This window comes from Mesoplodon densirostris, chromosome X (assembly GCF_025265405.1).
Source record: "Mesoplodon densirostris isolate mMesDen1 chromosome X, mMesDen1 primary haplotype, whole genome shotgun sequence".
NCBI classification, from domain to species: domain Eukaryota; kingdom Metazoa; phylum Chordata; class Mammalia; order Artiodactyla; family Ziphiidae; genus Mesoplodon; species Mesoplodon densirostris.
This window is the reverse complement of record NC_082681.1, coordinates 6,257,798-6,281,354: the sequence shown is the minus strand read 5'-3', so window position 1 is coordinate 6,281,354 and position 23,557 is coordinate 6,257,798. Positions and strand designations below refer to the sequence as shown.

The 23,557-nt window shown below is 44.3% G+C and overlaps 1 long non-coding RNA gene across 5 annotated transcripts in view; it reads left to right on the top strand.

Annotated features, from left to right (window-relative positions):
- LOC132482197 (uncharacterized) overlaps positions 1 to 23,557 on the top strand; it is a 109,357-nt gene that overhangs the window by 59,364 nt on the left and 26,436 nt on the right. For all 5 annotated transcript variants that reach the window (XR_009530880.1, XR_009530881.1, XR_009530882.1 and 2 more), the window contains exon 2: positions 9,393 to 9,440. This is a non-coding gene — a long non-coding RNA (uncharacterized LOC132482197). The remainder of the gene's footprint in view (positions 1 to 9,392; positions 9,441 to 23,557) is intronic.

Genomic DNA, 23,557 nt, shown 5'->3' with positions numbered 1-23,557 from the left:
TGGTAGCAGGGGAGGGACATAGATTGTCATATTGGATCCCTCTGGTGGTGATCTACCTGGAGGCGGGAGGATTTGAGAGGGCTGCTACTGGAAGCACAGAGACCATTAGGAGTCTGTTGAATTTGTCGAAGTGAAATTTCATGGTGAATGGAATAGGGCAGTAGCAGTGGGGATAGAGAGGAAGAGGCAGATCAAATGAGATTACAAAGTTTTGGAATCCTTATGATGTTGGGGCAAGGGTGCTGGCGAGGGAGAAAGAAGTGTCTAGTATAATTCTCCAGGTTTCTGGCATGGCTGCCTGGGTAGAGTGTGCTATTTCTGACCAAGATCAGGAGTAGAGGGTGGAGAGACAATAAGAAGCAATTGATCAGTTCAGCCTGGAACCTACTGAATTTGAGGTACTGTGAGATATCCAGATGGGAGGGCCGCTACTGTGTCCTGGAACTCAGGGCTAGAAACAAATCCGGGCCCCTCTGTATGGGGGATTTAAAACCACGTGAGTAGCAGAGATCTCTCAGGGAGACTACATGGAGAGCGCACCTTCAATTATTCTACCCCTTTCTGCCTTCAACGGTTGTTCTCATGGGAAAGCAGAAGCTTTTTTTTTTTTAACTGTTTCAGCAAGACAAGGCAGAGTAATGAAAATGGCATAAAAGGTAGATTTAGGGAAGCTGAGTTGAAGCCCTGCCCCTGCCACTTCACCACTCTGCAGAATTGAGTCTCTCTCAGCCTCTAAGTCTTCACCTATAAGACGAGTTGTAGGGACTTCCCTGATGGTCCAGTGGTTAAGACTCCATGCTCCCAACGCAGGGGGCCCAGGTTCGATCCCTGGTTGGGGAACTAGATCCCGCATGCCACAATGAAGACCCAGCGCAGCCAAAAAAATAAATGAATAAATATTTTTTTTAAAAAAACACAAAAACCAAACAAAAAACCCCAAAACACTGCTATGCATCACATAGTTTAAAAAAAAGATAAAAGTCATAGGAATGTCTGCCTTACAGGATTATTGAGAAGGTCAACTGAGAACATGTATGTGAAAAATGCCATGTAAAGAACCGTAGAGAACATTAGTCGTCCCCCCCCCCAAGATATTTGGACCAATGTGTAGGAATTACAGGGAGGCAGGTTTTGGCCCAATGTAAAGAAAGGAGGTCTAATGCCTTGAGCCTTTGGATGATGGGAAGAGCTTTGGGAGGTGGGAAGCTCTGAGGCTCTGGAGGTCGTTAAAGAGAAGCTGGGTTCCTAGGGCTTCCACTGAGAGTTTTGTCGCCAGGGGTGCTGTTGCTCAGATAATGTTTGAGTTATGAATATACTTCTTTACCCTTCCTCTGAAAACTTTTACACGACTTAGATTGTTTTCTAATTGTAGGAGTAACACAGGTACATGGTTGTTTATATATTTTTTTAAATCTCTTAAAGCCCTGGGTGTTTTGGCTCCTAAGTGGAGTCTTGGTTTATATACCCCTAATAACCAGGTAAACTGCTTTAGGTCTTATCGCATGGGGGCGTTTATAGGCATTTTTATTCTAATGCTCTTTAATGAGGGTTTGGTGGACGCGGAAGTGTGTCTGTGTAGTGTAGTTGGGCCTCCCTAACATAGACAGGGCGGGGCGCAGGGCGGAGGGAGGAGGGGGGAGGGGTGGGCATTCTGATGTCGAGACAATTCTGAATTAAATGATTGATCTTTATTACTTGCAAGCAGAAATGATATTATAAGCAGCAAGCAAAATATTGCCAAGTAGAGGTCTTGATGGAGTATGCTCCAATGAATAGGTAAAGATCATTTGAAATCAGCACACTAATTATTTATATGCAAATGAATGTTGTCAGAGAGCTTGGAAACAAGTTGTTCTCTGAACTGGGTTAAACATCCCCTAAGAGCTCATGTTTATACTCTTAATTTACTCAGAAACCCATTGTTGCTGTTTTTTTTAATAGATAGAGGAAAGGTAAAATATGCCAACCCATGATTAAATTATCACAAATTTAGCAGTAGTTTGACTTGAATTATAGTTTTATGTATTTTTTTTTTTTTTTTTTTTTTTTTTGCTGTACGCGGGCCTCTCACTGCTGTGGCCTCTCCCGTTGCGGAGCACAGGCTCCGGACACACAGGCTCCGCGGCCATGGCTCGCGGGCCCAGCCGCTCCACGGCATGTGGGATCCTCCGGGATCGGGGCACGAACCCGTGTCCCCTGCATCGGCAGGCGGACTCTCAACCACTGCGCCACCAGGGAGGCCCTATGTATTTATTTTATTGCCAGTCACTAGTGTAACACACATTTGCTAATGAGGCCGAATTTTCTTGCTAACTTTCTCTACACAGAGATTATTTCTCTAAATGAAAGGTCTCCACCCAAGCTGTTTGATGAGAAGTTATCTTTCTGATAGTTTAGGTGACTTCCTGGCTCTTTTAAAAACATCACCAAAACAATTGTCCCAAATAATAGTAATTTCATACCTAGCAAATATTCTAGTTAGGAAAGTGCTACTATAAATCATATAGAGGTGAACAATTTTAAAAAGCCAAGAATGTAAGAAAATGCATTCAGTCCTAATTGTGGGTGGATCCTAATTTCATCTTTTCATTCGGCGGGGCCTTTATGATCTTTGCAAGGCCCTGGGTCAGCTTTCGATTATCCTTTTTCGTTGCACTGTAGCTATGCCAAGGGGTGGTGGAGAGAAGCTTCTAGTTGATCTTTTGAAAAAGCAAGTGTTCAAATAACCCTTGCCTCCGCCACCTCACTCCCTGCCCCCAGTGCTCATCCATGGGGACTGGTGGGCCAAGAGAGAGGGAGGAATCTGTCTATGATGGCCTGGACTTCAAATCCTGAGATGACAGGGCCAGGTGGGGCAGCAGTAGGGGTGGAAGATTGAAGAACGGAATATGGTGGGATGGAAGCTGGGAGGAAGGGAGAAAGAGAGAAAATCTATGAACAAGCCAAAGTGGGGAGCCAAGGAGTATTAGGTCACAAGCCAAACCACAAGAAGATGGGTCAGAGTTAGGGGTAACAGATACGAGGAACAGTGGAGCATAGTTCAAGTCTAAGCCAGTCAAACCCTGCTTTGGCCATGGTGACCCAGCAAGGTGTTAAGCTTTGGTCGGACCACAGATGGAAGCTGAGCAGCTCAATAACCAGGCTGTTCTGTAGGAGCCTTAGAGTTTACGTTCACTTACCCCTCATAGATACCCCTCTATACCAGTAAATTACTCCACATGACACACTGCCTGGACATTTTCTAGCAGGCTGGCTTTAGGGGGTGATGAAGTGTGTTGGAAAGAGGCCTGTGGGGAGAGGACAAAACTCAGGTTTTAGCCAGTCCTCTGCCACTAATTGGCCAGGAGACCTTAGGCGAGTCATCTAAACTTTCAGAGCCTCAGTTTCCCTGTATATAAAGTGAGGCGCAAGGAGGTAGAGATGTACAGTTCATCCATCACTTGTGAGTTCTAAAGCACGGAAAACAACTCTGTGGCCTTTGGCATTCAGCTTGTTTGACTTGAGGGAAAGAAACACACCCTCAGCACTACATTTGAGCTGAACCTCTGGAAACCCCAAGAGTCAAAATTGAACTCTATATAGTCAAATCCTTTCCCCAGCTTGTTTGCCAGAGCCAGGAGTGTTGAAGAAAGTCTGTGTTCTGTTGGGCTATTTAGCATTTGTGGAAATAGCACAAAGCAAGCTACACAGAGTTCTGCAGATGCAATAGCTTATGTACTGTGTTACAGCAGAGGGCCGCTGTTTTCCAGGGGCTCCGATGGGGCTGATAGCCCCCTAGTGATGCAAACACCACCAGCAAGCTGGAGCCCTTTAGTCCTTTGCCAGAATCACACATGGCTCCTTTGCTGAGGGCTGGGGTTAGATTGAGAGCCCTTTCTGAATGGCCCACCCTGTCGGTTCCACCCTCGTGAGACAAAAGACATAAGGGCTGCCAGTGGACTTTAAAATGTAAATTTAAAAATAGCCCTTAATTACAAAGAATAGCTTTAGTTATAGCTTACTGCAGGCAGACCACACATTTCTGAATGGTTTTACAAACGAGGGAATGGTGAGTAGTTGATAAGCACCTGTGAGTTCTTCACTGGCATGCTGTCCCGCACCTAAATTGTAATACTGAAGCACCACAGTTTTCAGCCAAATCATAAGCAAAACACATTAACACAATTTGTTTCCCTTTTAATTGCACTACAAAGAGGAGTCTGTCTTTTGCCTTTTTTGACATCTCATCTTAAAAGCAAAAAGACTTGAGCTAAATCTATGTCTATACCCAATAAAGCTTGTTTTCATTTTGTTACCCAGCCAGCTAAGATTTATACATTAATTATTCAACTGATGCATCTTAAACATCCTAGTTAAAACACACACTGCTGGCCAGGCACTGTTCACCCCCCAGCACACTTTTGCTTGCCTGCAAGGAATGAATACTTGAACTGTAAATGGGTAAACTCAGACTTTCCATATGGCGAGGTCAACAGAACTCATGGTGAACATACAAAGGATAGAAAACTAATTATTACTGAGGTTCAGGTAAGCGATTTCTTAGGCATTTTAGCTGTCATGCTGTGGAATAATTGTAAACCCACCAGGAAGGAATTGCAAACACAACCTACTTATCCCTTCCCCAGTGGCTATATCAAATCTTTTTTTTTTCTGTTCTGTAGTTTATGCCAACCCTCTATTTAATCATTAAAAGGAACGTTATTTTAAGTATTGCTTCCTCAATAACAGTGTTTGACTGAAATCGTACAGAATGGTGACTTTGCCCAGAGTGCGACTTCCACATTCTGGCATGATTTGAGGCAATCAGAGCTATTAGTAATGGAATACAGAGTTCCGTGGCAATTTTATTTAAAGTTTTGTTTAAGTTAATATTACATCTGACTAATGTAACCATCTGTATCCAGCCAATCCCATCAGTGACAACATAAAATCGTTAAACACCATGTCACAGGCATCAAGTGCTTTGGCTTTGGTATAATTTTATGAGCATCCCTTCTTGTACTACTTTATTACTATCACTGAGACATCAGTAACAGCAGCAAATTTTCCAGGCATACCACAGAACCCACGCTAGGTGGGTGTCCTAGCTTTGCAACTAAATTCTTGCTACTTCTAGGTCTTGGCATGTGCTATTACCTTGTCTAGGAATGTCCTTCAAGTGTTGGTTTAAAGGCCTTCTCGAGAGGTCCCCCCTCTTCCCTCTGGTATTCTTGATCACTGTACCCATTTGTTTCCTTCATAATATTTATCACAACTTAAAATGATAACTATATATTTTTTCTTGTTAATTGTCTCTACTGCGAGACTACAAGCTAGATGAGAGCAGAGACCATGTCTATTTTTATTCACCCATATATCCCCTTGCATAACAAAGTAAGTAGGGACTGGATATTTGGGGGAGTGGACTCAACATTTTAATGAATAAACGAGACAATGTGGCAAAATTACAAGGAGGCAGGGACCCCGTACACTGAGGACTTCCAGAACAATCTCGTGGTTGCATTCGATCCTGCGGAGACCTGTAGGACTTTACAACAGTATACTCACGGGCATACTGGACATTTCCACCTGATGATCCACAGTCATTTCACAGTCAACGTTCCAACCTTTAACTCATCAGCTTGCGTCTCAAATCTCTTTTTCCTTCTCAGCGTCATAGCTTGGATAATGGCACTGTCATGCATGTCATCACCCAAGTAAAATGCTTGGCATTCATTCTCCCTCTCTCCCCTCAACCCCAGCATCCAGTCCTGTGAGTGTATCCTCCTGAATGCCACTTGGACCTGTCCTGTCCTTTCCACCTCCACTGACATGACTTTGGTTCAGGTCCTCTCTATCACTAATTTAGATGACTGCAAATGCTTCCTGGTGGGCTCGCTGCCTCCCTGGTCTTATACCCTAAAGACCACCTCCCTCCCTGCAAAGACTCAAACACTATCTTCTGTCCCTCTTTCCAGAATTCAGTAAGGACTGGCAATGTGCAGAAGTAGCTGGAGGCTTACTAAGAGATAGTAAAAGATTGCAGATATATGATTTCTTCAAGATTAATTTCCTTTTTGTTTTTCTGCTATGGTTCCAACAGAATAAGCTATTAAAATGCTTTGAGCTTCTGAACGAAAGCACAGAACTGTGCCAGCAGAACACCATAAAGGTTTCCTTTATTTTCTGCTAGCATCTATCTGTGATGGATGATATGACCGTGAATCTTCACTTAAATGTGGAATGCTGAAATAATCATAAAATCCCAGAGTGTCAGAGCTGGACAAAGGCCATCTGGGTCCTATGTCTTGAGGCTCAGAGAAGGGAAGGGCCTTATTTAAGGTCACAAAGTGAGTTAACTGCAGAATTAGGACTCAAACCCAGCTCTCTGATTTCCTCAAGTGAGCATGAGGCTTCATTTGGATGTATTATCAAAACATTTCTCAGCTCTGTGATCCACTCTCCAGACCACTGTACTGTGCTGTAACTTCTTTCATCTGAACTTTTTTTTTTTGCTTCTCTTGTGCCTGAGTGCTAATTGGTGAGATTAGAAAGTCTGATCTGATCTTAATAAAGTGACTTATGCTTCAGTGATCATTTCCAAAGGGAATACTTGGGAGCACTAGAGGATTCTAGGAGCTTCCCTGGGTGCCTCCATGTGTATCAGTCAATGGGTCCCAAGTAAACAGGGCTCTGGGCTGCCCATCCCCATTTCATACTCCATATGAAGTTTTGTTTTCATCTGTTTTATATGGGCTGCCACTACCATTGGATTGAAGTGAGTTCGCGTTGAAAAAGTTTCGAAAACTGTGCCTCAGGAATGCATTGGTGGTTTGCTCCCCCATTTGAATATTCCAATTAAGCAATATTTCTGTGGTTTTGTGTTTATTTTTGTTTTTACCTATCTCTTTACAATGATAAAGGACAGGAAAAACTCGAGGCTTGCTCATGTGGGTGTGGTAATGTGAGTATAGATTGTCTGTAACTTGTTGGTGGACCAGTGCCTGAGGCTGGGGTTTTATGATTTCTTGGCTATGTGTTAGTGTGGATGGGTCAGGTCTACCTAAAGGGTCCTGCCCTCCCTCTCAGGCCAGGGAGTATGTGGGACTCCTTGGTAGAAGATGTGTTGTCTTTAAGAATCTAGTATTTTTTTTCCAGCTTACTTGAATTCCACATCTTCAGTCTTTGTCACTGACCACTGGTAAGGCAAAGTGGAAGGTCTGACTTCTGAGAGCCAGACATTATGGTGGCATAGTAAAACACTACGTGACCATCCATGGAAGGGGGCGGTTGGTATTGAAAATTGATGACATATATCACTGTGACAGGTCCCAGGAGATGGCCTCCCAGTTTCTGGCATGAGAGGGGATGGTGGGAAGGATGTAGGGGCTTTGGAGGAGGGACAAATGGTATGTCTCCCTTAACTGCTTTCCTTTGGTGCTCAGAGATGTTGACATACTCTTGATACTTCTTGACATGATGAAAGGCAAGGCCACCCCTAACTTTGGTGGGCCTGGGGCAAGGGTGCAAAATACAGGCTCACTGCAAACTCCCCTTACTCTCCAACCTCTTGGCTCTGTCTCTTACCCTGAGGGGCCCTCCACACAGGCCTATAAACACCAACCTTGCTCCTCAAAGTGTGGACCCCAGCCCAGAGCATTAGCATTACCCAAGCACTCATTGGAACTGTCAACTCTCAGGGCCTACTCTAGGCCTACTGAACCAAGGTGTGGACTTTAATAAGATCCCAGATGATTCACAAGCACATTAAAGTTTGAGAAGTACTGAGTACTGTTGTAGCCCACACGGTCAAGCTTCATCATCACCGGGTAGAAGAGTAACAGCTGCTCAGTGGACACCCGTCGTTCACCACTCAGGCCTAGGGTTGTGTCCATCTGTGGTTTGGTCCATCCTCAGGAAAGCAAAACTAGGGCAGAGGATTGCCAGGCCATGAACACAGGCTTGGGGCACATGGGCAGGGAATTTCAAGGTCTTGGGTAGTTTGAGAGTGGCATAGAAGAGGAAAGCATAGACGTTGGGTGGGCAAGTCCCCTTGGCCCCATAGATTCCTTGCTCTATGGGCAGTGGTGAGGCTGGAGTGGGGCCAGAGCAAGGCCCTGTAAAGTGTGAGGCCTCTGGCAGGGCCCTTGTTGCCCCAGTGTAAGAGCGATGCTGTTGAAGGTTTTCCTAAATGTCCATGTGGATGGGGGTAGGGTGGGAGTGGTTCATGAGTCCTCAGGGTACTAAGCCGCTGCCGTGCATTGCTGGCTCTTTGTGGTGTGGGGGAGTAGTAGTGTTGGGGCCATTATTGCTTTAAAAGGGAATCAAAGCGAACTGTTCCAAGCACACTCTTGAGTAGCTAGGGAGACACATCTGTTGACTTCTCTGTCGAAGGTGTACGGTGGAGGTGCTGCCTCTAGTGCCTAATGACAATTCAATTAGACCAGCTGTCGGCCTCCAGTGGGAGCCAGTTGGATGTGGGTGTAAAGGGCTTTGAACAGCTGCCTCCACACCTAGGATACAAGCAGTTTCCTCAGTGAATAAAGAGCAGTAGCTGGTGTGGTTGGGGTGAGGTGGCCAGTGGAGGGATGAGGATGCCATTTTGTATCCACTGCCACCTAGGTGATGCCACAGTTGTGGGACAGAAGCAGGTCTGAAGTGAAGTCCATTAAATTGCTATCACACCTCAGCTTCTTCATCTGTAAAATGGGTCTAACAGTCCTTTCCCTGCCTGCCTTGCAGAGATGTTGGGTGCCTCTAGTGAGATAATGAACGCGAAAGTGATCTGTTGTCTGTCAAGTGGAGTCCACATGAAAAAATGATGGTCATCCTGGGGGCTTCCCTGGTGGCGCAGTGGTTGAGAGTCCGCCTGCCGATGCAGGGGACACGGGTTCGTGCCCCGGTTTGGGAGGGTCCCACATGCCGCGGAGTGGCTGGGCCCGTGAGCCATGGCCACTGAGCCTGCGCATCCGGAGCCTGTGCTCCGCAATGAGAGAGGCCACAACAGTGAGAGGCCCGCGTACTGCAAAGAAAAAAAAAAAGAATGATGGTTATCCTACCATTTGCTATCTTTCCTTTGTGAGTGTGCTCTCCATTGCATATGAGTTTTAGATTTAAGTTGTGTTCCCCTTAGCAATGCACAAGGCCATCTCTGCCCCTCTGCCCAATGCCTTCCAGCCCCTTCCAGTGGTGAAGATGCCCTGCTGTGGTTCTTGTCTTTGGAGTTCCACAGGCGGGGGAGGAGGGTTTTGTATTGGCAAACATTTCTGAAAAGACAAATAATTGCCTCTGGAAAGAGAATTCTTTTCCCTTCCAAAAATTCATATTTACTGGTTTAAATTGATGTGACTTTATTTTTTGGCTAGCGCTGTACAGTATTCCACTGAGCAGTAATTATTCCTTTGCTGTTGCAGGAGTTTGCCGAGAGAAGGGAACTAAATCTAAAAGAGTGAGTCCATCTGGTACGTATGTTTAAGCTCTCTCTGAGGCCACTGACACTGAAATGTTAATGCTAGATTTTTATCTACTGGTATCACTTAGACATTGATATAATGGGAGCTAGTGCCCTGGATTGCTGAATCAAAGGCTGAATTCCATTCCCTTACATGGCACTGGATGCCCTGTACAGTGGATTGATGACCTTGGCAGAGCACAGTGGTGAAATAGACCTTGCATTCCAGACCTGCCATCTGATTGTCAGACTCTAGTTGCCCCGGCCCCAATGGGTAGGTGCTAAAGGTCTCAGCCAGAAGACTCAGTGACGTTCAGTGCCTGAAGCATTAAGGACTGACCTTGGCAGGTGAGTAGTAATCCACCACCACTGCTGCCCAATAGATAACATCTGGACGTAGTCTGATGACTCAGTACTAAGTGTCCCTGGGAAGAGCCCCTGAGGCCCGTGGGCACTAATTAGTCTGCAGTCACCCTTTTTACAGTAGGGTGTGGGTGAAGTGGGGACAAGCTCCAGGAACCCACTGAAGGCTGTCCTGCTTCGCTGGGGCTCTGACATCCAGCCTAGGCTTTGCTAGGCCTTTTTCTGGGGTGCTGGGCTCTGTCTCGCTACCTGGCTGCCAGCTAGGATCCAGTTCAAGTAAACTCTTGTGGGAACACAGTGCTTCTACCTGCCTGATGACTAGTACTGCCACTGCTGCCCAGTCTTTCCTAACCAGATTGCCATCTGGAATAGCCAGCTTGCATTTGTCGTAGTTTTTTGATCTTTGTAAGTTGGAGCGCCAGTCAGCCCCCTTGGGGACAACTCTGTGGCTCTCCCAAGTTCTGCCTCCATTTGAACTGTGCTCATTCTCCTTTTCCTGCTCTCCTGGCATTGAAATCTTTGGAGTCCCCACTATTGCTATAAAAGTTTTGCTGCAAAATATGGGCAATAGTCTATCTTATCCCATAGTCCGGTTATACATCCATGGGACACTCTGGGCATCTCACAGTTCACTTGGGGTGAACCCACTCACAGTTCTTGCCTCTTCTCTCCAGGAAGCATTAACCAAAGAAGCCACAAGGGGATCTGCCAGCCTCCTATGAAATAAAACGCTATGCGATACCAAACAGCTAACTGTCCAGATTTATTAGCAAAATCTGGCTGCCCTAGCTTTTTGACAATTTTCTCTTTCCTCTGTGCTCCAGCGTGAAATAGACTCTCCAGGGTGAATTGTCATTGGGAGGAATTTGAAACTGCCGTATGTCACCGGTGCATGGCTGAAGAGAAGGCAACAAAAGGTTTACCACCATTTCCCCCCGAAAAAACTATTAGGGAAGGTTACTGATTATTTTCCAAATACCTTCCACCTTCATCAGAGGACATTATGATCATTAAAGGGGTACTGTCATGTATCTTTTTAAAAATCGTTTTCTCTTTTTTGTTTTCTTAATAGTGACTGTGCCCGAGTCCCTCTTTACAGCCCAAAGGTGATGTTTTCTCTTTGCCCATAGAATTTCTGGCAAATGGACTCGAATTGCTATTGCTTCTGTCAGCTGGTGCCTGGGTTTATGTCAAGGTCTTTAGGAAGGCCAGACAAGTTCAGTTACACAAATCGTTGTTGACTGCTACCAACACGCTGCCCCTCTCTCCTGTACTTCTTTTTCTACCCCTGCCTCCCGCCGCTTTCCATATAGGCTTGGAGGTGTCATTTTTCTTTCACAACTCCAGGTTTTTGGTTCAAAATTATGCTACATGTACATGTTAGCAAACTTTTTGGTGACATCTGAAATCGAGTGGCATTTGATCTATACAGTAACCAGATCTCCATCATATGTAGATTATCCACAGCATACCTACTTTAAAAGTCCTTAATGACATGTATTGTGCTTAAGCCCTCAAACCAATTCATGGGGTTAAGACGGAACCGTTGTAGCATTTCTGCCTTGTGCATGTAGTGAATGTTGGTGTTTGGTCGTTTAGTTGACTCCTGGACTATCCTTTGCTGTTGTCATGGACCACCTGGACTTCTGGGCCACTATTTTGTATTGAAGGGAGAGGGGATGTTTTGTTTCCTCTTGTTCTGCATTTGTTTCAACACCATGAGCATCAGAGATCTATTAATTAAGAAAACTATGGCTCTGTTCTCCTGCCAGACTTCTGATTTCTCAGTGCCCAGGTGAGAAACAGAATCCTATCTGGAGTAGTCATTTGCTGCAAGCTCAGAACACATTGAGGGCCCAGGAACATACACTGCACCTTTTTTTTTTTTTTTTTTTTGGAGTTGTTAGGCTTCCGTGAGGCTCCTCCTGCCTTCTGGCCACACTGAAGTAGTATTTTGAGAAGTGAGGTTTTCCTTTTTTTTTTCTCTCCTCTGGAGATCTGAGATCACTGTTTGTTTGTTAGTTTGTTTAGGCTCTTTAGCTCATATATGGGGTACGTAAGCCTTGATATCGGCTGTTCTGAATAATCATGTGGAGTAGTATGCTTCAGTTGGTACATTTGTTATTTTAAGAAATCAGCGAATGGTTTGTGGTGCCTTTTAAGATTTGTTTAGCACATATTTATTGAGTACCTCTTATGGGCTATGTGCTATGCTGGGTGCCAGGAATGCACAGATGAGAAGGGCGCAGTCCCTACTCTCAGGTTGTCTCATAGTCTAGTGGGAGAGAAAGACATACATCAACAAATGGCTGTAGCACCCTGAGTGGGGTAGAAAATTCCTGGTCAAGGCACTGGCACGAGCAGAGGTCGACAGCAGGGAAATACATGGGTTGTTCGCCGAGCCACAAGTAATCTAGCGTAGTGGAATGAGGTGTGGATGTTGGCAGGAAGCTACTGGAGAAAAGACTGGAAGGTAAGGTAGATTTGGGTCAGATTTTGAACAGTTGAGATTTTTAGCGTTCAGAACATGTTAGAATCCCTTGAACTCAAGATGTTGGATCAAAGTGACAATTTGGTCGACATTCTTAGAACTTTTGTTTAGTTTAGCAGGAGGTGGAAGAGAAAGCTATTAATGCTGAAAAACTGGTCCTAGGCCCTAGGGACCATGTGAGTCAGAGGTTAGAGCATCCAGTATGGCTTAGAGCTACAGCTCTGCATCAGTCAGAGATGTATGTGATGTATCTTTAGTTTAGGGAGGGGAGAGAAGATTTGGTCTTGGAAGAAGGATTGGGAAGGAAGGATAGTAGAGCTGGATACTTTTGCACCTACTCCCTAGTCAGAAATTTATAGTTTGATTTCATTATCATCTTGAAATATTGTAATGTCCCAGAACATATGGAAGTCCCTACTTAAAAGTCAGTGTGAACACCTCACATCCAATTCAGATATAAAGGACCAATTTGGTTGATTTATGTGATTCCAGTTCACAAGCAGCCATGACATGATCAAATGACTAGGCTTGCAAGAGCAGCCAAAGATGGAGCCATTTAGGAATGCATTGGGCATGATAGGAGCTGTTGTTGACAGTACACCCTGATCCAGGCATATATAACTTACTCTCTGGTCCAAAGCTACAAGTACTATCCCTGTTCCCAACACACCATCTTCCAAATGGGTGCCATGTTATAACAGGCAGTATGGTTGGATTGCTGTGACAGTACACATAGAAACACAGTTTTCACTAGAGTTTTCTCTCTCCTGATGTTTTGGATGAGTTGGATATTTTGGGTGAGTCTCCTGACTCTTCTGGATGATGAAATGGGCTTCACCATGAGCCATCATTCATCTTGCTTCATCTCTGTGTTACTTTGCTGTGAGATGCACAGGTCTTTCCTAGGCTGCTCTGCCTTATTCGCTATTGGAGTGTAAGAGGTATTGCTCCTTTACAGAAGCACAGTACAAATTCCTCTAAACATGAGCAGAGAAACTCTCTGAGGAAGAAATATCTCTAGAACGAGGTATCAGGGTCCACTTGGGCAGGTATCCTATTGTGACAGAGATGCTCCTAGGGAGCCCTTTTCTCCTCAGCCCTTGGAGAAACATGTACTTTCATGATGATTTTATAATACAATCTCCAAGTCCTTCTGACGACTTATTCTAAGTATCCCTGATTACTTAGAATCAAAACTCTTCATTCATCCATATCTACTGTTTTTATCATTGCTTCTTTTGGAATTATGATCCTGGAGATAAAAGTCCTACAAAATATCTGGAGTCAGTGTTCAATCTAGAGGGACCTGTCTTAAGGGTCTCATGGTAATTGAGTTGCTCTATTAAAAACAATGTAGGCTAGACTCTCTTTTCTTCGTTAGGAATTCTAAGCACTGGAGAGGAAATTCACATACAACCCTGCTGCTACCAGTATCTTGTTCCTTATACTGGATCCCCACTAGAATATGCATATATAGAATGGTTTTAAATTATTTTTATCAAGGTAATAGTACAGATGTTTTTTTCAAACATCAGGCTTGTAACAACACAGACAACAAAAACAATCAGGCCAGCACTGCTCCCTCTTAAGCCTGCTCCTTTGGAGCAACCACCTTTTAACCGTTTTAATTATTGCCTGTGGTATTTACCTTCATATTTTATATGTTTTTACTGTGGTTCCTTGATTCATTATTTTAGATGTTGTTTGTTGACTTCCTGTAATGGTAGATGAGAATCTAGCTGTCTCGTAGTCATGCTTGGCTAGTTTATGCTGCAGACAAACCACTCCTAATTACTGGTGGCTTTATACAACAAAAGTTTATTTCTTGCTCCTGCTACATGTTCACCCTAGGTGATTAGGGAACCTCTGGCTTACGCTGGTCCTCTAGGCTGATGGAGTCTCCATCACAACACCTGATTCCATGATCTCTGCAAATAACAGAGTGACTACATACCGGCTCTCAAAGCTTCTGCCCAGTTATGTCACAAGTCAGTTTCCCTCATGTTTTATTGATTGAAGGAAACCATAGGGCCACAGTTAATTTTAAAGAAGGCCAGAAAGGACTGTCCTACCACATGCCTGGAAGGAGATGCCCTGGAATATTTGTGAACAGCCCTAATGACTGCTCCAGAATCCCTCCATCTTCCCTCCCCTATTGCCCTAATATAAGTAAATTGCATATTTCTTCAAAATCAGTATTCAATGTTTATATTATTATAGCTTTGTAAATATTGGCCACTGGTAAGCCAATGCATTAAGCTTACATGTCCTTTTTTAAATAATATTTTATTTTCCCTAGGGTCAATAATTGCTTAATTTTTATTTGCCTAGTTTTCTTTGTATTTATTTATTCCTTAGTTTCTCTACAACATCCATCAGATTTGTCAAATAGCTCTCAGTATTATTTTCTAAATACTAAAAACTATCAGATAATATATCAATTTTATTTTTTCCTGGAGTGTTCCAGCCTCCTGCTTCAGTCTGGGCTAGTTGCTCTCTAGGCTTGCTGCACAGGTATCATCCTAGGACTTTCTGTCACCAGTTTCATGTGTTAGAGTCCTAGTTTTCTGGGTCCAAAGTCTCCCTCTGTTTTGGTTTACTCACTTGCTTTGTTGAGGCACATGCTCTAGTAGATTCCTAAGTAAAGGCGTATGGGAAGTGTATTAGTCAGCTTTTTACTGACTAATGGTTATGCTGTGGTGGTAAATTATTCTAAAACCTCAATGGTTTACACAACAAGTTCTTTCTTACTCATGTCTTCTGTTCTTCATGGGTCAGCCACAGCTCTCTCTTGGTATTTTTCATTCTTGGACCCAGGCTGAGGAAGAAGCCCCTTTCTGGGAAAAGCAGTTCTCACAGCAGAAGAAAAAGAGCACTGACAAAACCAGTGATGACTCTCAGTGCTGCTGCTCAGAATTGGCACATGTCACTTCTGTTCACATTTCATTGGCCAAAGCAAATCTTATGGCCAAGCCAGGTGTCAATGAGCATGGAAATATAGTTCTCCTAAAGGCAAAATTATATAATTCATCATATGAAGTAGATAGTTTAGCTACATATAAAATTATAGGTTGATTTTTTTCCCCAGAATTTTAAAGACATTGTCTCCTAGTTTTCAATGTTGCTATTTAAAAGTCTGCTGCCAGTCTGTCTCCTAATCTTCTGTATAGGATTTTTTTTTCTTATACAGCTCTAGAAGCTTTTAGGATTTTCTTTTAACCCATATTATTCAGAAATTTTATGATGATGTGAGTTGGTATAGATCTTTATGCATTCATCTTTTCTGGCCCTTTCTTTTGCCCTTTCAATGTGGAAATTCATGTCCTTAGTATCTGAGAAATTTTCCTGTATTATTACTTTAATAATTTTCTCCCCTCTTTCTTCTTTCTGAAATTTCAATTATTTGGATGTTAGACCTCCGTGATTATTCCTCTACTTTCCTTATCTTTTTCTCTCTTGGTCTTTATTATGTTCTACTTTTGGAGAGATTTCCCTATTTTAATCTTCCTACTCTTTTTTTCATTTTGATTATCATATTTTCAATATCCATCAATGCCTTGTTTTCTATCTCTTTCTCATAACATCCTTTCATGCTTTATATATATATATATATGAAATACATAAAAACACACATTTATATATATAAATATATATATAAATACACATAAACTTTTCTTCTATTCTCTCATTTTAGAGGCTCTCCTCAAATGTCTTGTGATCCTTGGCTGTCAATTCGTATTTAAGAGTTGAGCCCTCAAAAGCTGAGTGGAAGTGTTGGATGGAAAGGCAGAGCTTGCCAGCTAGTGGCTTCACTGTAGAGTGATTGGGCAGTGACTGCCTTTTTGTGGGAGGACATCCAAATGTCAGTATACAGGGGAATTTCCTCTAGTGACCTTTACTTATTCAAGGATAGAATCCTTTAGCCTGCCTGCACATATTTTGGGATTGGGGGTAGGCTGGCTGGGTTCCTGCCATTCCATATATATACTTTCACTTAATCCCTCCATTTTCTGTCATGTGCCTCATCCCACCCTCTACTATACCCAGTGTTCCAATGCCCCGAGTGTGTCTGATCCAGTGTCTTCAGAGACTACAGCTTTTGTTTCCCAGGCACAAAAAGGGTGGATGGAACAGTTGCCTGGCTAGCTGCATGGGATGAAGGAAATGTGGGAACCTACTCCTCCACGTACATACTTTCAATTCCTGTTTTCCTGTATTTTACCCCTAATGTCTGTGGTACCTGGTATTTTTAAGTCCTAAGCCTTCCCAGAATTCTCTTGGGGCTAACTGGCTCACTTTTCTTTGGCATTTCCTTCACTCTTCTAAATTGATACACACTCCTCCACTGACTTTCCATCTTCAAAAAATGTGCTGACAGGGCTTCCCTGGTGGCGCAGTGGTTGAGAGTCTGCCTGCCGATGCAGGAGACGCGGGTTCGTGCCCTGGTCTGGGAGGATCCCACATGCCGCGGAGTGGCTGGGCCGGTGGGCCATGGCCGCTGAGCCTGCGCGTCTGGAGCCTGTGCTCCGCAATGGGAGGGGCCACAGCAGTGGGAGGCCCACTTACCGCAAAAAAAAAAAAATGTGTTGACAGTTCTCATCCACTAAGGTCTCCTTTCCTATTTTCTTAGTTTGTGTGGACTTGTACACCTCTCTCTCTTCTCTTTTCTCTCTCTCTCATTGTTTTGTTTTAATTTCTTTACTGTTGTTTTTATGGGATTTAGAGAGAGAGAGAATCACATGTGGTCAATCTGCCATGTTTAACGAGAAGTCAAGTTGTGGTTAAAATGTAGTTTTCTTTACCTCATGCTGAGCTAAACATGGCCTTAAAATATACCCTTGATCTTCTAAATAAAAATAGCATCATACTTGGATAGGTGACATGCTTTCACTACCAGATTTCAAAGACAAACTTGAATTTTGATGGGAATTAAAATGTATTTAGCACTTTCTGACACTGAACATGGTAAATAAGTAAACAAATGAATCGATAAATAACAAGAAAAGTTGCTATAATGTATAGTCTCAGTTTAACACTTCAGATCCCCCTTTTACCCTTATCTCCCCTGCTCTGGGCCCCTGGAAATGAACTTCTATGGACTGTATCACCCAGGCTTCCTTGACCCTTGGCTTCCAGTGGATTTGGCCAATGGGAGGTATCAGTTGGGGAGGGAGGAGGATTAGAGAGTTGGGAGGAAAGGGAGGTCTGGATATTTATTTCTCCAGCTCCCTCTCTGCTAGGTCACATTTGGCAATGATGGTGTTCCTCTGTTTTGTGCCACACCTTCTGTTGGGTTGTCCCTTTCCAACAGCCTCAGTTTTTACCAGATTCTGTTCTCCTTCCCACTTCAGGACTAGGATGGTAACAGCTTTTCCTTGCTGCTGGTTCGGGCCTGCTGCACAATCCCCTGGTCCCCTTTATCCTGCCCACACCTTCAGTTATACTTTTGGAATGTATCCTCTGATTGCTGCCAGGACCCTGGCTGACACAAATGCTATAGTAGAGCTATCTCATCATAGTCCAGGTACTTTTGGACAAAGTACTTCACTTGATGGGTCACAGTTTCTGTATCTGAAAAGGTGCTGACGTGGCGAAAGGTGGTCTGGTCTCTTGCCTGAGAGCCCCTTCCAGTGCTGACATCTGCACTTGTGTATGATGCAGTGGTGGTCCACAGCCAGCTTGAGCTCCAGTTCTCTCTTCTGACTTTGTGGACCACTGTGGATAACCCTGAGTGGTAGATGATCACGAAACATTTTCTTTTTCCTTTGTGAGGCAGTTTGCTGGAGTAAAAACAATACAGACGTTTGGAGTCAAACCAGGGTTCAAATTCAGGCTGTTACTTTCTTGTTGAATGACTTTGAATACATTACTAAACGTCTCTAAGTCTCGGGTTCTTCATCTTAAGATGAGGGTGTATGATGAACGCTGTTGGTTACCTGTCCAATAGCCATTTTCTTCTCTGTTATAAGAATGCTGGTTTCGGGCCTCCCTGGTGGCGCAGTGGTTAAGAGTCCGCCTGCCGATGCAGGGGATACGGGTTCGTGCCCCGGTCTGGGAGGATCCCATATGCCACGGAGCGGCTGGGCCCGTGAGCCATGGCCGCTGGGCCTGCGCATCCGGAGCCTGTGCTCCGCAACGGGAGAGGCCACAACAGTGAGAGGCCCGCATACCACAAAAAGAAAAAAAAAAAAAAAAAAGAATGCTAGTTTCCATAAGGTATGGAGTGGAACTTTTAGTCGAGTGTTCTGATACTTGCAGCTTGTGGTAGACACTACTAGTGTTTACTAACATCTGTTTCTTCCCTTCTGGGAGTGTGAAAGACTAACTTCCAAGTCCTCTTGTAGTTAGGTGGGACTGTGTGAGTACCTTCCTGGCTTAATTAAGGCTTTGCTGCCATTTCAATATCTTCTTTACCTTGTATTCAGAAATGTCCTTTGAAATCCACGTACTTAATGACTATGAGGGAAAAAGACCTGTGTCGCTTCTCGGCTGAAGCAGAGAAGAGCACGTGTGCCATCTCTGTGTGCTCTCTTCTCCCTGCTGTGGCAGCTGGCGGCACTACTAGTGGTAGAGCCTTCATCTGTCAGAGTCCCTAAGTGACCATGAAGAGCATAGAGCCTCGTCAACTTGCAATGAACATGTAGCATTAGTGAGAACGAACTGTTGTAATGTTAAGCCAGTGGAGTTTTGAGGTTAATTTGTCAGTTAATGGACAGCTGAAAGACTCCCTATGGGCATAGGACATTATCTTCCTTGAAGGGTTGTATGAATTAGACTTTCTGGATTTGGTTCCTAGCTCTGTTATTTATTAACTCCTGTGACCTTGGTCAAGTTACTTAAACTTTCTGTGCCTTGGTTTCCTCATCTGTAGCACAAGGTTAAGAATACCTCCTCCCATGTGGAGTTGGTGTGAGTACTGAAGAAATTAATATACATGGAGCACTTAGAACAGAGCCTGGCAGGCACTACGTGCTATGTAGTGTTTGCTGTCAGAAAGTATATATTTCACAGTGTCCAGCACAGCATGTGGTCCTCATCAACAACTGTCGCTGGTACATTTATTGCTGTTGTGAGCATTAGAAGGATCCATGTAAAGTCTTGGCACATAGTGGCCATTTTAATATGCAGTCCCTATTATTTGGTGATTGTGCTTTTGTGCTTACATTTGAATATATGCTCCTCACCTGTTAGTTCTCTTAGAATGAGATAAGCATTGCTCTCTAAGACTTCCTTTACAACATAGGAGTCATTAAGTGTATGGATTTCAAAGGACATTTCCAAATACAAAGTAAAGAAGATATTGAAATGGCAGCAGAGCCTTAATTATGCGGGGAAGGTACTCATCAGAAGTGGCGCTATCCATAAGGTTGAAGGCAAAGCGACCCACAGAGAATCTACACTCATGAGAATCTGCTCTTGGATAATGAACATTTGACTGCATTTGTCACTTCCAGTCCTTAAACACTGTCTGTCCATGCTCTTTGTTTTGCAGACGAGGGAACTTACGCCCTGGAGAGGGGAAGGGGCTGGTCTGGAAAAACAGAGTCTGTCAATAGCATAAGCAGGACTGTAGCCCAGGTTTCTTAACTCCCAGTTCACTGGTAGGTAGGAAACGCCAGGTTTGATCTTTTTTTTTTTTTTTTTTTTGTGGTACGCGGGCCTCTCACTGTTGTGGCCTCTCCCGTTGCGGAGCACAGGCTTTGGACGCGCAGGCTCAGTGGCCATGGCTCATGGGCCCAGCCGCTCCGCGGCATGTGGGATCTTCCTGGGCCGGGGCACGAACCCGCGTCCCCTGCATCGGCAGGCAGACTCTCAACCACTGCGCCACCAGGGAAGCCCCCAGGTTTGATCTTTTAACATGTGTGCCATTTGGAAACTAACGCTGAGCAGGCAAAGCTCTGGACTTGATGAGGCTGCTTTCTAGTCTGCCCTTTGCACAGCTCCTCATCTGTTTTGTTGGTGCTGGATAGCTCATGCCTTTGACTACATCAGAAGAAGCTTAATATTCTCTCTTAATGTGTCGTCATTGGCTGTAAGAGTGTCCTGTCCATTCTGGCTTTTGGGGGGCCTGCCCAGAATCACCACAGGCTTTGCTTCTTAGCCAACTAGAGGAAGGCAGAAATGAAAGTGGCCTGCCAGTGTGTTTTCTTTGTGAGCCTCTCCTTGGACACAAACACAGGAGGGGGATTTCTGTGGAGCAGCTAGTCTCCCCCCCATTTCGGATTTTGCTGAAGCAGGTAGTTGAACTCTTTGAGGAAGTCTGGGTTTTCTCTGTCTCGGGAAATTACTGATAACATCAGAGCCAGAAAGAGGTGAGTAAAATGGGCAAGAAAATTCATAAAAGTCACGCCAAGATTCAGATTTATAACCCCACCCAGTTCTCCCCCAGCAGTCCTTTCAGCTGTGACTTGCTTCCCAGGAAGCAGAAAACAATAGTCTACTGATTGAATTTCAGGCTAAACTTCGGGCAATTAAAAGTAAGGGAAGTAAAACCTAGTTACATTTAGAATCAAAGTCCAGATATCTCCATTGGGAGGCATAGTCTGTGTGTATGCTTTTCAAGGTGGGCCTAGTTCTGAAGCCAAACTTGGAAATGCATTCGTTTTGGTAATTAATCTCTTGCTCCAAGTTTCTAGCTTGTCTTTTTGGAGTTAATCACTTCCAGGAAAGTGCAAAGGTCTTATAAGTGAAGAGAAGGAAAAGCATATTAATTGTAACTGGACTAGGTCCATATCATGAGAAATGGAAAAACCTGAGATCTTGGGATAAAGGGAAAGCCACTGGACAGCTGGATTTTAAGGTAGGGAACATGGGGTAAAGACTCCGTTGTTACTTCCTGATCCCCCCTGCCACCCCAGGAGAATTTACTGTCTATTTTGCTTAGCTTCCCAGAGTAGGTGCCATATTATTTAGAAAAGTATACTCATTTATCTGAAGTTCTCTAAACGCATAACAACTGCCACTTGTAAGTCATTTTTATCTTTCTCTGGTAGCCGTTTCTCTTATTCTTCTCTCTAGCACTCATTCCTTTGGTCAGCGAATATGTACCAGAGGGCTAGAGGTCGACTATGTGCCAGACACAGTGCCAGCACCATGGATATCATGGTGACTGAGACAGTGTCCCTCTTGCTATGCAATGAACCAACCTCAGAACTTAGTGGCTCGATGCATATTGTAAAACAGCCACTTTACAATATTCCATAATTCAGGAATTCATTCAGGGCTCAGCTGGGTGATTCTTGTCATTGACAGAGATCACTCAACGGTATTTAGCTGGAAGGTGGGCTGGTCTTGTGAGCCCATCACCATAGCTTTACTCATGTCTGGTGCCTTGGTGGATGGCTGGAAGGCTAGGCTCAGCTGGCCCTGTCAGCCAGAGCATCTACACCCAGCATGGTGTGTCAGTGTGATTGGTGTTCTTTTTTTTTTTTTAAGTACTAAATTCATTAACTTGAGATGTCTGGCTTTCTTTAATTAATAGTAATCTTTTATTCATTTATTTATTTTTATATTTATTTTTGGCCGTGTTGGGTCTTCGTTTCTGTGCGAGGGCTTTCTCTAGTTGCGGCAATCGGGGGCCACTCTTCATCACGGTGCACGGGCCTCTGCAGTATCGCGGCCTCTCTTGTTGCGGAGCACAGGCTCCAGACGCGCAGGCTCAGTAGTTGTAGCGCACGGGCCTAGTTGCTCTGCAGCATGTGGGATGTTCCCAGACCAGGGCTCAAACCCGTGTCCCCTGCATTAGCAGGCAGATTCTCAACCACTGTGCCACCAGGGAAACCCAACGATTGGTGTTCTTATGTGGAAGCTCTGGGCTCTAAGAGCTAGTGTTCTAGTGATCCAGGTGGAAGATTCATGGTTTTTTATTACCCAGCCTCTGATGTCCAAGAAAGTCATTTCCACTGCATTCTCTTGGTGAAGTAAGACACTAAGGGCCAACCCAGATTCAAAGGGAGGTGCTTACATTCCACTTCTCAATGAAAGAAATAGCAATGACTTGGCAGATATCTTTAACACCACAGACAGAGCTGCTCTCCTTGAGAAGATTATATGCCATTGGAGCAGGAAGCAAACTGGTCAACAAACAATCCAGGCCACCTTGAAGAAATGACTAGAAGGCCTGTTGAGTTGTATAGGACTGCCGTTTCATGACTAAGCAGCAGAGAGCCTAGGGTTGTTCCCCTGTGTTCTCCTGGAGAGTTCCTGTGATGCCCCCTACCCCTTGCTCAGTGTTCCATATTGCACCAGAAAAACCAGCCAACTCTGCTGGCTAGCACATGCTCACAGGGCATGGTGCACAGCCTCGTGTCCACCACAGTGGCCTCCATCATTCTGATTGGCTAAAATCCAATTGTTTGACTGAGATGAGGGTTTGCTAAGTGATTACTAATTATTAGGCTTGTTCAGTCAGAATACTGGCATTGCTGTTCCATCCACTGGGACAGTTCCCCCTCTTCTTTATTTTGCTAACTTCTACTTATTCTTCAGAATTCAGTGTGAGGAGCCCCTCCTTCCTGGAAAACTTTTCTTGACCGTCCTTATCCCAGTTGGATTTAGATGTCTTCCTCTGAACTCCCTTAGCCACCCCTACCCCTGGCTTATCTCCATCATTATTATACTTATCATATTTTACTGTAATCTTTGATTTTCCAACTGCCTTCCCGCTCCCAGATACATGTCTCTCCCAACATACATGGCTCTCCCAGGTGAAGGCAGATATTGGAAGAATCATTCCAAATGCACTGAGTGTTCCAAAAATGCCCAACCCTGAGCCACACAGGTGGTGATAGGGACTGTGCCATTGTCCCTGTTGTTGCCATGGTGCCTAGTATATAATAGCACCTCCATAAATGTTTATTAAGTACATGAATGAATGGTGGTGGTGTATTAGTTGAACATGTGGGTAAACTTATGTCACCAGAATGTCATTTTTTAATTGTTAGAGCCCTCCCTAAGACTTTACCAAGCCAGGCCATGATTCTGTTCCATAAGGAACAGTGGGGGCAGAGCCAACATCTGGGCCCAGTCCACCCCCTTTCTTGCCAGCCAGATTCTGCTTGCCTCTGTTTATCCATGGGTCATTCTGATGTCTGGAGCTGCAAGGTGGTACCTCTCACATCAAGGTTTGGTCTTCTCCCTTGTTAACCTTTGACTTCAGCTATCATGACCCTGTTGATGGATGAAATTCAGTATCCTGCTGCCCACGTCCTGTCCTTCGGAATAATTTTTGGCAGCCCTTGACTGGGGACCATGTCCTAGACCTGTGCTGAGCA